Source organism: Anas acuta, chromosome 2 (genome assembly GCF_963932015.1).
Source record: "Anas acuta chromosome 2, bAnaAcu1.1, whole genome shotgun sequence".
Lineage (NCBI taxonomy): Eukaryota > Metazoa > Chordata > Aves > Anseriformes > Anatidae > Anas > Anas acuta.
In genome coordinates this window covers 26127593-26141187 of record NC_088980.1, presented here as the reverse complement: position 1 = coordinate 26141187, position 13595 = coordinate 26127593, and the positions used below count along the sequence as shown (strand labels likewise).

Genomic DNA, 13595 nt, shown 5'->3' with positions numbered 1-13595 from the left:
ATCAATGAACAGCTTTCTAAAAATTCATTCCCTTCATGTCAGGGAAACTAACTTTTTCTCTGACTTAGGCATCAGCTACTTAGTGCCTGGCCCCTTCTTTACAATGCTCCAGTCAGGGTGATCAAATTCTATTATAGCTTTGCCCTATTTTTAACGAGACAAAACTTAAATACAACAAAGGTGGTGTATTTAATTTCTTTCAAAGAATGATGCCAGTTTGGATTTATAGAAATAATTTCATCTGAAGTTACTTTCTTCCTGCATATAGTCATTCCTTAGCTACCCCAACCAGCTTATCAACCTGAAAATTTGCCATTTACAGTTTTAGCCCAAATTGAACACCAGGGATATGTGACCACCTTTCTCAGAGGTCAGCAAGTGTCAGGAAGCATGCCAATGTACCCATCCCTCTGTTTGGCACTACCCATGGAGTTAATACTCTGTATTCATTACAGGGAACAAATTCTTAATAACTGTCATTCCGTGTGCCAAATGGAAGAGAGATAAAGGCAAACATTAAAAATTATCAACTTTTTACATTCTCTGTGGTGCTGAATGTCAGCCCCAAGGCTCATGCATGACCTAATTTTCCACAGTTCAGGAAAAGGTGCTGCTCAGAGGGAAACTGTAAGGAGCACGTTTTGGAGTGAAGCCATTAAATCACCTACCTGACAGAAGGAGCACACAGGATTTAAGACACTGAAGACTGCATTAAATATAGAAATCATTCTCATAGCAGGGCAGCAGCCTTGGACTCCCCTCTTCAAGGGAAGTGCATTACCTTGGATCCAATTTTTTTTTTTTTTATTTGGCACAGTTAGCTGCCAAGTGACATTGCCTCAAAAGGAGAGTGCTCCCAGCCCAGCCCAGCTCCCAGCCCAAGAGCTAAGGTAGGTTTTTGAGATGTGGCTGGACGTGAGCTGTCTTGCATGGAGAAGCTTGCACTTCCCATAGCCTAAAGGAATTCTCCTTTCTTTGAGATACTGGATACACGAGTATGCTCCTCCTGGCATGATTGTTAATGAAACTTGACTGTTGTATTTCAAGCTGTCAGTTTCTCCTGAATGAATCCTATAAGCCCCAGAGTCCTCTCTCGGGCTAGGAAATAAAGCCAATTCCACTTACACATGACAGGGTCATCTGACAGCAGCCACCTGGGTGTGTGCAAATGCAGAGCCGAGGCTCCTGAGGACTGCACTTTTGGGCTTCATCATCCACGGAGCTCATCTCACTGCGTCTGCACTTCCACAGCGTAAATGCAGAGCTAGCCTTACTATCAGTGCAGGCATAGTCAGAAGAGATATCCTAGGATGTGATTCTTCTTTGCCTAAAGCAGATGTCTAAAAGAGACTATGATTAACCATGCCCCAAAGCTGCCTGCTTCTCCCCAGCGATGATAAAGGGCCCCGGGTTTGTAGTTAAGTTCTCAAAATCACCATTGTCAGTGTCTCAAAGTGGATGAGAGGAATCCCACCCCTCATATCCCCCCAGCAGCTCCTGTAATTCCTGTCAGTGGGTGGAACAAGTTCTTTGGAAGGCCATCTACAGTAATCTTAAAATAATAATGGTGTCTGTGCAAACTTCTCTGCTACAAGGGGCGCACGCGAAACTACTTCATTACTGGTATTGCATAGGTGGCAACATCTCATGACTATTTCCTCTGTGGCAGCAGTAAGCATGGAAGATGCAAGTAATAATAGTGTTTTACCCTTGGTTTGACTAAAAGCCATGCAAGTCCTTCTATAAGTACAAGCCAGTAAGCATTACAGTTTTACAACAAGCTACAAGGGCTTTATTAATTATCATCACCGCAATATTTGAGCAGGTATTTTTATGGACGGTTTCTATGAGCACTTAAAAGTGAGAACCACCACAGACACCTAAAGAGATCTACTACAACTGCAGAGCTAAGAAATTGACACTTGCTAGAGTAAAACCCCAAGTTACAGAGGTACAAGCAGTGGTAGCTCAGGTACTTGTGGACCTGTGGACTATACTCAGTCCATAGCTTGGAATGAATATAAAAAACAAGAAGCACAAAGTGCACAACAGATGGTGAATAGATTAAACACAAAGTCAAAGAAAACGATGACAGTCCAAATTTTTTATTAGCAGAAAAAGAAAATGAGGTATAACATCTCCCTCCTCTTAAAGCCTGTATTTCCTAGAATAGCATCTCGTCTGTTTGCCATCACCAAGCTCATCTTGAAAGAAACGTCAGTTTCCAAAGCTAGTAGGAGATAAAAAAGCCTACAGATTTTATTGCTTCCTGGCAGTTGGAGAATTTTTACATGCTGTTCATTCAGTAAGCTGCACTGCAGTAGAGCTGTATTCACCACCTCATAAGCCTCAAAGTCTTTCCTGTTCTGTGATTTCCTATGTTGTCTTCTGCGATAATCTCCACCTGTGATTATCAAAGAGGTTAAGCAAACACCGTTACATACAGCATTAGTCAGCATGTATAGCTAACCATAATTAATTGGTTAGTTAATACACTTTTCTAAAATATATGAGAGATCTGATACCTGTAGATGCTTTACGAGCATTATTTAAATGCCTTAATAAAAAGCAAGTTACTCTTGAGTCCAAAGCTGCAAAATGTCTTTTGTTTGAAAGATAAAGTATGTAGATAAAATATATTACTTGGCAATTCTTGGTTCTAAAGAATGGCTGTGCAGAGTGGGAGTACTACTATTATTGAAACTATTACAAATGGAGTTTTCTACAGAAAGAAATGATTCATTTTGAATAAGGAACCACATTCATCTCTCTTTTGCAGAATCTAACACATTTCCTAGAGTTAGGAGAATTATACATTTTTACAACAGAAAATATTCCCATAGGATCTACCTAGGACTTTTACAAGTCAAAGTACAGATGTGAAGTATGAATTATACAAAGCAGATAAACATCTTTGGTCTGCAAGAAACAAGAGGGAGTTGTTACCCTAGCATAAATGCATTCTAATCCATGGTATTCATTTTAAAATAGTGTTTGAAACACACTTCAAATAGGCAAGAGGGGCTAGAAATATCTCCTTGACAGCAGTTTTTAAGTAAATACACGAGTACCTATTTTCATCATGCATCAGAATATGCACTTGACATCAGTCACATAACATAAATATTTTTGTTAGATAGACACATCAATGTTTACTAGACCACAACAATGGGCAAATATTTGCAAATGCAAGAGCTTAGCAGTTGCAGTATTTTAAAGAGTCTCTTGTGTGATGAATTCAGGGAAACTACATAAAATTGGAGAGACTAAGATTTGTTTTTTTACATAACCTTGAGGCAAAACAGACAGGCTTTTAACACTGCATCCGTATATTTATCCATAAATAAAGGTGGTTGTTAAGTGTTAGATTTCAGGGAATGTAATGTTTTTATCCTTCAGCTTCTGCACATTTGTAGCAGATTGGCAATGGTCTTGTACTTTGTTCTGTCAAGGTTTACAATCACAGCATCCAGAGATTTGGTACCGTGCACCTCCTGGTTGCTATGCAACAGGTCAGTGCATCTCTAGCCTATTTATTTGGAGGCTGACAGGGTATAAGATATGTGCCCACAGCTGCTCAATTATGCTTCCCTTGTAATCTATTCCCATTTAATTTTTTCACTCTTGCTCTTCTGTAATGGCCCTTCTACAAAAAGAACTCAGTTACAGCAGAATTACGGGGTCCTGCTGCATAGAAGCAAAGCTCTTCTATTGCCCGTTCTTCTGGCACTAGGCTTAGGGGCAATGAAGCATCTCCTGCACATCATGCCATTCTCTCGTGTCTCCTCATTCTCTTAAATTTACCATGACCTTTTCAATTCCAACAAGCATAGTTCCACGAAAGAGTCATCAGAGTTGAAGAGAACAAGCTGCTGGCAACAACCTGCTAGAGATAAGTAAGAAAAACACAGCATTCCAGCTAGAATTATAAAGAAACTAAGTATTACATAATAACAGGTCACTGCAGCAAAGCTGCTGCCTATCTCCTACTAAATATCCTTCCTTTACATTGAGTCGCACAGAACTCTCTGGGTATACTACCTCAAAGCAAGTAAATTGTAAAACAGGTCTTTTAAACTGCCTTAGATTTCCCCTCAGTGAACATTATCAAGCACAGTTATAGCTGCACAATGACCTCACGTGGTGCTGGGAGATGATCCTCAGTGATGCAGCAAACACTGACCTGTACCTCCTCAGGATCCGGCTCAGCAATACTGCCCTAGCTGTAAAGAGTGGAGGTTTTTAATAAAACAATCACCTGCATGCCTGAAAACATTTTGACCTTGTGAAATAGAAGATCTCTGGGTATTCTTGTTCATTTCCCTCTCTATCCGTTTCTGTTACCTTTTACTGTTTGGTTGTATGTTATCTATTCTATGCTATCTTTTGCAACTTTCCCAGCTTGATTCAGAAAAGAACTGGAGGACCTGGCAAGATAAAGAACGTTTTTGATATTTAAAGAGAACCAAACGCAAGCTATAAACTGGTGTGATTTTTAGAGATGGATAATGTCTAAGAGATGACAAAATCTAATCCACAGCTGAAGATCACTTGTCTAGACAAATAAGCACCCGATATTTCATGTGTCTAATTTCAATTTCTTCGATATGTCTTTTTTATACAAGACTCGTATTTCAATGATATCTGCTGCTAATGTACCGTCCCTTCTTCACAACCTATACAGAATATTTGGTTCTATGTAGATCTTCACTATAACAGTACCAAAGAGCCTCCCAGGAGTATGCTAACAGCTAATGTAGAACTACACTTCAAGCTGTCTGTTAGTCTCTCCTGAAGTCTTCTCCATCCTGCAAACACTTCAGACATTAAAACATGTAATTCCATTCCTTATTGGAGAATGGCAGAAAAATGGAAATGAGGAATGGAAATATGAGTGACCTCTCTGACTTTTCTACCCTCCTCTAGAAATAATCCCAGTGGTGTGTGGCCAGCAACCTGATACTTCAAGCCATTTACCCAAACATGAAAAATGTACTTTCTAGTCTCTGTTTCTGAACCCATTTATGACAACTGCCAGGCAGATATCGAAGAAGAAGGTATGCTGCTGACATACAGGCTTTACTGGAAGACTTACCCAGATATCAGTTCTTTCTTAAAACAAAAATATCCTTTACTTTGACATTGATGTTTGTGATTATGTTATTAGACTAAAAACTACACACACTGATTTAATCTCTGAAATCAATATACCTAAAGATTTAGAAGGTAGGCAATAACTCCTGCTGTAAGAAATATGTTGAATATCTCACACAATTTTTCATCATTTTTAGGGAAGCAAAGTGGAAGGAACAACACTACCATTTCTCTTGTACTGCCCAGCGTTTCCTCCCCAGTCATGGTAAAAAAGCAACATGATGGACCAGAGCCAGTCATCCCTGCTGATCCTCATATGTGGAAAAAAATATGCTAAGATAAAAACACATGACTATAAATGCGGATGTCTAATGGCATATTTTCAAAGACATTTAAGAACTGCAAATAATTTGTATATGAGAAGGGAACAAGAACCAAATTCAGGATATCTGTGCACTCTAACACTGGTTTGGCTCTGTGAGCTTCATGTTCATCTGAAATCTTTGAGATTGGAGATTCAGACCTAATGACAGCCGATGAACTTTATTACATATTTGACCCAGAGAATGTACCATGTGATAATAAACCAGAGAAATATTATTTTGTGACATTCACTATGATCAGTACTTAAAAGATCCAGCCAAGCTGAAGGTTGCACTGCACTCAGTGCCACAAAGACAAGGGAAGGGACTCTTCCAGCCTCGAGGAAGTTTTAATTCAAACGGCACTGACTTATTCCAGTTTTACCTAGGAAGTTCTAAGGCAAATTAAGGCTGAGGAGTTAAAGCTTCTCAGGGGCCTGTTACTACAATGCTCAGCAAGGCCATTTTAGGGCATCTGATCCTATAAAGATCCCTTCTTCACCCCAGCTTCTTATGGATGTCCTGGACTGAGAAGTCGTCATGCTGAACAAGCTATGAAACTGGCATGAAACTGGTTGGAAGCTCCACTCCTCCCTCAGAGGCTGTGTTAGCCCTGCCAGAAGGCACCTACCTTTCAGACTGAAAGCCACCTGCCTAGTGTGGCTGTAGGCTAGCAGGTGAGAAAGACCAGAGGTGTGGAGAGTACTTTCCTAATCCCTTAAACTATTTTCTAGTGTTTTCCTTTCTGCCAGGATTCACTGGCTCAGGAGAAGCAGATGCAAGAGACCAAATGCCAGTCCCTAGCTGAGGCCCCTAGGTTCTAGTCTTTGTTTCAGGGTTAGTTTATATTATATCCAATGACTGTTTAGCTTAAAGTACAACACTGTATTTAGTAGCTGGAGCCCAGGACTCTTTTCTTGCTGGGTGCTTGATGCAAGGAGCTCGAGAGTGTTTTCTCTTGTTTCCCACATGCTTTGTTGTGCCCAAAGAAGCTTTAATACTTGTGTGGAGCAGCTTCAGTAGGAAATACTGGGATGGTGCCTTCTGTAGAAGACATACATACGGATTGCTTAACAGAGCACAGAAGTGGGCAACAATTTCTTTAAGGAAAGGTAAAAATTTGAGGTCAGAATTTGAGCCCAGGACACCAGTTCGATGCCACCAGTTCTCTTCAGGGAAGGAACTCAGTGCTACAGATATTTGCGGAACTGAAATTGACTTTTACTTGTGGTTCTTAAAATACGGGACCACTGCAGCCAGAAACCAGCCTGGTCCCCATGCCTTGTCTCCAGCCACATTAAACTGTAAAATGTATGGGCTTACTGGTTCCACAGTTCCTCCTGAGGGTTAAGAGGGGAGCACAGTTTAAAAAGCCTAGAAATCATTGCAAAATCACAAGGGAGAACCCAGGAGTAAGTGTGTAATACAGTTAGCCTGTTAGCAAAAACTTACCTTTACGTGAAATGAGAAAACATAGCAGTCCTTTATTTTAAGAAAAATAATTCAAAGAACTGAAAGGTCACTGACTAATTACAGTTATGTCTAATTCTTCACTTATTTTAGTGAGGTCAGAAACTTCCTTGAGAAGAACTTTAACCAAGTTTACTGAATCAACACTGAGAAGGCGTGATCTTCACTTAAAGACTTAAAGACAACACCAAAACGGACTAATACTAATATTATACCATATTATAACTTTGTTTGAAAAGCCTCATGTGTCACGGTGGCTTCCTAATAGCTCTTTTACTTCCTTGTCCTCTGATTCATGGATACAATGTGAGTAAACAATAAAAATCAGTAAGTGTCTTGTACATAAATGAAGGGCTGCTGTACAAAGTGTGGGGGAACGTTAGAAGTAAAGCTGCAAAGACTTCTTTTTTTAATCTTAGCTCCTTCCAAAGAATATAATCTACGGTTACCTTTTGACTTCTACACTTTGAATGTATGAGAAATAAATTAAATCAATATACTTTATAATTATCAGATAAAAATAGTATTGAATTTGCACTCTTTTTTTAAATAAATATATATGAAGAGACCCTGGCAGGCTAACAAACTAGGCTTTCCTGTGTTTTCTTGCTATTAATCAATTTTCCGTGAAAAAGAAAATGTTGTGGGAAATAATGGGGCAGTTTTCCCACGGGCTCTTTCAGTCCAAACAGAGAATGGCATCACTGTTTTTTTGTCTCCAGTACAATACCCTCCTATCCCATCAGCACAATTTTTTTTTTGTATTATTATTACTACTATGGAGATCCTGAAAGGCAGGAATACAACATTCACAGGCTTTGCCAAGTGCAGCAGATTATGTACATGAATAGCTAACTGCACACCAGGGGGTATGATTTAGGTCAGATTTCTTATTTCATTCCAAAAGGCTATAGATTTTTAAGCCATTCATTGTTTAATGCATCACACAGGTTACATCCATGCTTATATATAACATGAAATATCTTTTCACAGATTTTTCCAGAAGTAATTTGTTTTCCTAGGCAATGAAGGCAGGCAAAAGTTGATAGTCTGTAGCAAACTGCTATGAGAGTGTAACAAAGCACTATGAGTACTCCCAGCTAAAAAGGGGCAATGAAAAAAGAATTAATTTAGTAGCAAATGAAGAACTGAAATCCTTTAGGATTATGATACAAAAAAAAACTTTCTGGTTCATCAGCTGCTCAAAATGTAACCAGAAACAAACTTGCAAAAGAAATACAATGTCATACGACTTTGAATAGTGTGATTAGTGCAAATGGTGATTCTCTTTTATTGCTCAAAGAGAAGACAAACATGCATTATGAAGGTAGTCACATGAGTTTAGATAATTCCCCAACTTTGTCTGCACTATGAGAGTCAGAGAAGAGAACCTGTTAAATGCTCACTCTTTAAACCAGCATGGACAGCTTCAAACACTAGGAGCCATCCTAGATAGCAGTCTCTTTTGTTTGGTTTTTAATTTGACCCTCTTTTGTTAAATATTTTAATTTCTCAAAATATACAATAGCAATCATTTGAAATGTCTTTGCCCCAATTACCAAGTGACCTGGTAACCACTCCGATCCTAACAGCGGTGGCCTAATGTGCAAAACATGAAACAAGGACATGCCTTGAATAGTATGGATTTAATACCACTGTCTCTGCCCTTTAAAAGCTAAGATCTGTGTTAATGGATACAGAGCAGAAGGGCTAAACAGTTTAAAGCAAGAGAGATCCATACTTTCCCTGCATGCGGTATAGGACCTCCAATGATTCACTCTAAATAGTAACAAAGCAGAGTCCAGGGAATAGCTTTTTCTGTAAGATTCAGCCTGAAAATATTCAAATCATGCATTACAACAGGCTTGAAGACACATAGATCCATATATCCTTATATATCCTTTTTTATATTTTATCATATTAAGCAGTTTTGTATCATTGCAGTATAACTCCACCTTGTTTGAACACAGAACCCTCCATGTCTTTCTCCAGGACCAAAGTGAAAACTGAGGATAAATAAATGAGGAGCAAGATTTGGAAGAATTACTCCTACTACCCCACAGAAGGAAGAAAAAAAAAAAAAAAGGGAACTAAAACCAGTTCTGTTCTAGGGAGATAAGACAAAAGAGAAGGGAAGACCAGTGAGGAGGGAATGCGACATTAGTATCAGCAAGAAGGAAAAGAAATCTAAAAAGGAGAAGATATCAATGGAAACAAAATGCTACATCCTTCAAAGATTGCCTGTGTTACCATTTCCTGCTGAGTGGCAGTAAATGAGCCTTCTTCGGCTGCTGAATTACTCGATAAATACTCTAGGGCAAAACAGGGTCAGCCAGCAAGCACCTGGGGAAGATATAGCGTAGGACTGAACTGGATCCATAAGGACTTCAGGGAAGTTTGTACCTCAGGAGAATATACCCTAGTCTCTCCAGATCAGGCAAACTGATCTGCAGGCATGGCAGCAGTGTTAAATATGAAAATAAAATAACATGTATTTAAAGATTAACAGCCAAGAACCACAAGAGTCATCTGAGCAGTGTTTAATCATCAGGTAACACAAGTATTAGCATGCAGGTCAAGGCAGCATTTACACAAAACCTCATCCAAAAACTGCTAAATCAATGCATAAACTCTTTTTGACTTCAGTAAGAATTTGGAGATGCCTCATGGTCTTCAAACAATGTACATTGCTGTCTCCTGGCATCACTCTGGAGGCAAGGCCATCATAGCTCTCGCAGGTGGTGAGAGATGCCTTGTCTCTGTGAGACCTACACATCAGTCTGCTTCACATCTTCCTGAATCTCCTGCCGTCTGCCTGGAAGTAGCCATTCCTCACAGAAGTTGGCAAGATTACGCCACCTAAAATGAACAGTACTGGAGGAGCAGGCTCATGTATACTGTGTAGTGCCTTATTTTGAGTGCTTGCAGATGGCCAAGTGAACAGCAGCTCCCAATGTCATGTTTGCCTAAAAAGAGCTAGCATGGTTTTAGATGGCTGATTACCAAGTAGCAAAACGGACATATTGTCTATACGAGACTCAGAGGGAGACAGTGTCTCCCTCAGGCTGCCATTGCAGATTTTTCAGATGCTTTTTTTCCCCAGATTTTTCAAATTTTCTGTTTTTAAGCATGTCATTTCTGTATTACCATTCCTCCCTGCTTATATAGGTCAGCTGAGTGAAAGACCATACAGTCACTCATCTGGAAAGCAAGCTTCCTTACAGATATATAAATGTGTGCTCACCTGTATAACCTGTGTTGCTCAGATGAACTAAAATAAGCTCCCCTGGCAAAAGTGCTATTTTATTAATTCAAGATGCATCCGTACTAAGGGCACTTTGCCAGCACACTCCATCAGTATTCCTGCTGGAAAATGTCCCTTTTATATACACAAACTACATCTACGGTCATCGTGGTTTGTTTCATTTAAGGTTTTTCTAAATGAAAACACAAAAATATAAGAAGAGCATTGCACAATGTCTAGCTGTGGCTGCAGAAAGACTGAGATCAGACCTCTGCAGATATGAATATCCCCATGCACCTCAGTGGGGACTTCAGTGTTTGCCCTCTCTAACTTCCCTGGAAATTACAGCCCAGGGATAGGACAGCGAGGATCTTACATTTAAGATCCCACCATCACCTCCAAGTAGCAGCTCACGTTGGCAGTAGACATGAGACTCTGAAAGATTCCTAATTACTATTTCTGTCGTTAGTCAAACCATGCCAAAGGAGCTCAACGAGGCACTTGAAACATTAGTTTCAAGTAAGCACTAGTTAATAAGCCTAAGCAGTCCTAGAGAGAGACCGTGAACACATTTTAAATCTCTGTGAGAGGAAGTCAAGTTTGAGAAGCTGAAAGATTCCACCTAATTACTTGAATCATTAGTATAAATTGGTAAGGCTCTGAAAAACAGCATACATACTCTTTCTTTCTATAACCTCATCTTTTCCTGGTTTGCTCCCTTATCTCTTTCCCTCTCACTCCAGTCCACCGCAATGGTGAGACCTCTGCCGCAGCACATTGCATCCAGCTCTATTCAGTATTCCCTCCCTCTCTTCTTCCAGACTGGAAAACTGATAGCAGCAATGAATGATTCTGGAAATCTGTCTTACAAAAGAAAAGAAGAAACAGCAAACCTGATCTGTTAATTTCCTTGAAATCAAAGCAGCTAAGTTCTTGGTGCATCACTTAGAGTAGCTGCACTAAAGACAGCTGCTAAACCAAGCCTTTTATCTATGCCAGACAACATAAAAGGAACCAGGAAACTGACGCTGGAAAAACACAAACTGGAAAACAAACAAATGCATTTCAATACTGAAAAAAAATGCTACTGAAGGGCTGTAGCACACTGTCCTTTCTTCTACAGAAAAAGCTGGAAGGTCAGCTTCTTAATTTGGGACCTGCAGGGTACAAAAAAAGTGTTTGCTTGAATGTCATTTGAGTAAACAGATTTCCAAATTCTCAATAATCGCTGCTTGTGTAGGGTGTGGTTTACCACTGCTCCCTTAAGGAAGATTCTTCTCTTAAATTGCGGATAAGAAGGCACTGCAGTTATTGTAGTTTTAGGGTAGACTAATGTGAGGTAGAAGTGTTTAAAGCTAGGAAAAATCTCACTAATCCAACCCTAAACAATCTCTTGCACCTTCACTTATCTGGTATAGTGTAAGCCCCTTGTAAGTCTTTCAAGCATCAAGGAAGAGGATAGCAGATCACAATGCCCAGAACAGTCTGTGCACAGAGGAGGAGTGGAAGGTGCAACACATTTTGTGTTTTCATGGACTATAAATTGATGTTTCTAGGAAGACAACATGGAGCACCTGATGATTATGACATAAAGCACTCCCAGGGACAAAGACCTGGGTGCAGCCCCAAGGCAGGGAGTGAATACAATCATGCTGAAGAAAGCCATTCTTGCTGAGAAACACTACATAGAAATTACTGAAGGAATTTTATCCACCCTTGTAGTGGAGACTCCCACTAGAGATATCCTCTGAAGTGGAAAGCAGGTGGAAAGAGGAACTTAAGAAAATCAGAAAGCAAAACACAAAACTTCTTTCCATTAACGTAACAAGAACAAATGAGGCACTTTACCAAATCACATCAGTGGCAACAGCAGTGAAATTCCTCCCAGAGGCTCTGATAACACCATCTATCAGGAGATAGATGCACGATTTGGATTTCCATTCTGAAAACAGATTTTGCAGCACCGTGCTTTGTAATATTTATAGTAATTTCAGAGGTAATTCAATGGCCTCACGCAGAAACGAAGAGCTGACAAAACTCTATGTCAGGATAAATTACTAGGTGCAGTGCCAAAGCCACGTGCAGACTTCACATCAGGTCTTTCCATTTCATTCCCCATATAACAGCAGGTTACATTGCTCAGTCTGCTTAGGATCCTTATTTTTTATGTAGTTACAGCTGAAATTTTTACTTTTTGCCAATGCTAATATTGATGGAGAACCACACTTTGTTCTGGTCAATGAAACAAGGGCTTTGTCTGGGGAATATCTAGGGGCCTTACGCTTTTGCTGACCCAGAGGCATTCCCGGGGGATGTGACTGTAACAACATCCTTTTGAAAATGTATTCCAAGCGCTAGCAAAAAAAAGGCCTCTCACCCTTTCAGGGAATTACCTTTGGAGCTGGAAATGATCTAATTCTCCATCTGCTGTCGCTGCGGACTTCAGCAAACCCTCTGTTGCTCACACTGCAAAAAAATAAAATAAAATTAGGTATATTTATGAAAAAAATAAAGATGGGAAAGTTGTTTTTTTTTGTTTGTCTGTCTGTTTGTTTGTGTGTTTGTTTGTTTTGGGGGGGGAGTCGTCTTCTTCTTTAACCTCCTCGGTGCTGAGGCGCAGGCAGGGAGGTTTAAAGACTGCGGCTGCCCTCCGGGCGGGCTGGGATCGGGGTCGGGGTCGGGACCAGGACCAGGACCAGGACCGGGAGCGGGACCGGGATCGGGATCGGGATCGGGATCGGGATCAGGACCAGGACCAGGACTGGGATCAGGACCAGGGCCGGTGCCGGTGCCGGTGCAGGTGCGGGGTGCCGGCGGCCCTCCCTGCCGCTGCAGCCGCCCGGCCTCACCTCGCCCATCTCCCGCAGCGGGTGCCGGCCTCCCGGCACCCTGAGAGGAGGCAGCACCGAGGCTCCCCCCGGCTCCCCCCGGCTCCCCCCGGCTCCCCCCGCAGCCCCCGGCCGTGCCTCACCTCTGCCAGCCGCCCAAATGGCCGCTGCCTCTTCTTCCTCCTCCTCCTCCTCCTCCTCCTCGGCGGAGCGCGGTGCCGCCCGCTCCCGCAGCAGGACCGCGGGCTGAATGTGCTGTCTCACGCTGGACAGGCTCCTCCCGAGCGCTGCCGCCTTCCTCCTCCCGCCTCCTCCTCCTCTTCCTCCTCCTGCGCGCCCCCGGCAGCGACACCCCCTGTCGTTGTCGTTGTCGTCGTCGTTGTCGTTGTCGCCGCCGGGGCGGGCGGGGCGGGGCAGTGGGGGCAGGTGGTGGCCCTGGCTGATGGCCCCCGGCCAGCACTCGCCAGCCCCCCAGGCCCGGAGCCCCGTGGGTCGGGGTCACCCCCGCCTGGGTGCACCACGGCAGCCCGGCTGCCAGCCCTGCAGTGGCCTCGCCATTGTCCCCTCAGGACCCTAAGCATCACCCCCACGGCTGCC

At 41.9% G+C, this 13595-nt stretch overlaps 1 protein-coding gene across 10 annotated transcripts in view; it reads right to left on the bottom strand.

Moving 5' to 3' along the window:
* Nucleotides 1-13352, bottom strand: part of DYNC1I1 (dynein cytoplasmic 1 intermediate chain 1) — a 188348-nt gene extending 174996 nt beyond the window's left edge. For 4 of the 10 annotated variants that reach the window (XM_068674000.1, XM_068674003.1, XM_068674002.1 and 1 more), the window contains exons 1-2: nucleotides 13142-13346; nucleotides 12564-12636 (exon numbers count right to left, since the gene is read on the bottom strand). The gene's annotated coding sequence lies outside the window, so the exon portion shown is untranslated. Of the gene's footprint in view, nucleotides 1-12563; nucleotides 12637-13141 lie in introns of all 10 variants that reach the window. The other 6 variants (XR_011093777.1, XR_011093776.1, XR_011093778.1 and 3 more) reach the window with 4 other exon arrangements.
* Nucleotides 13353-13595: the final 243 nt, after the last annotated feature.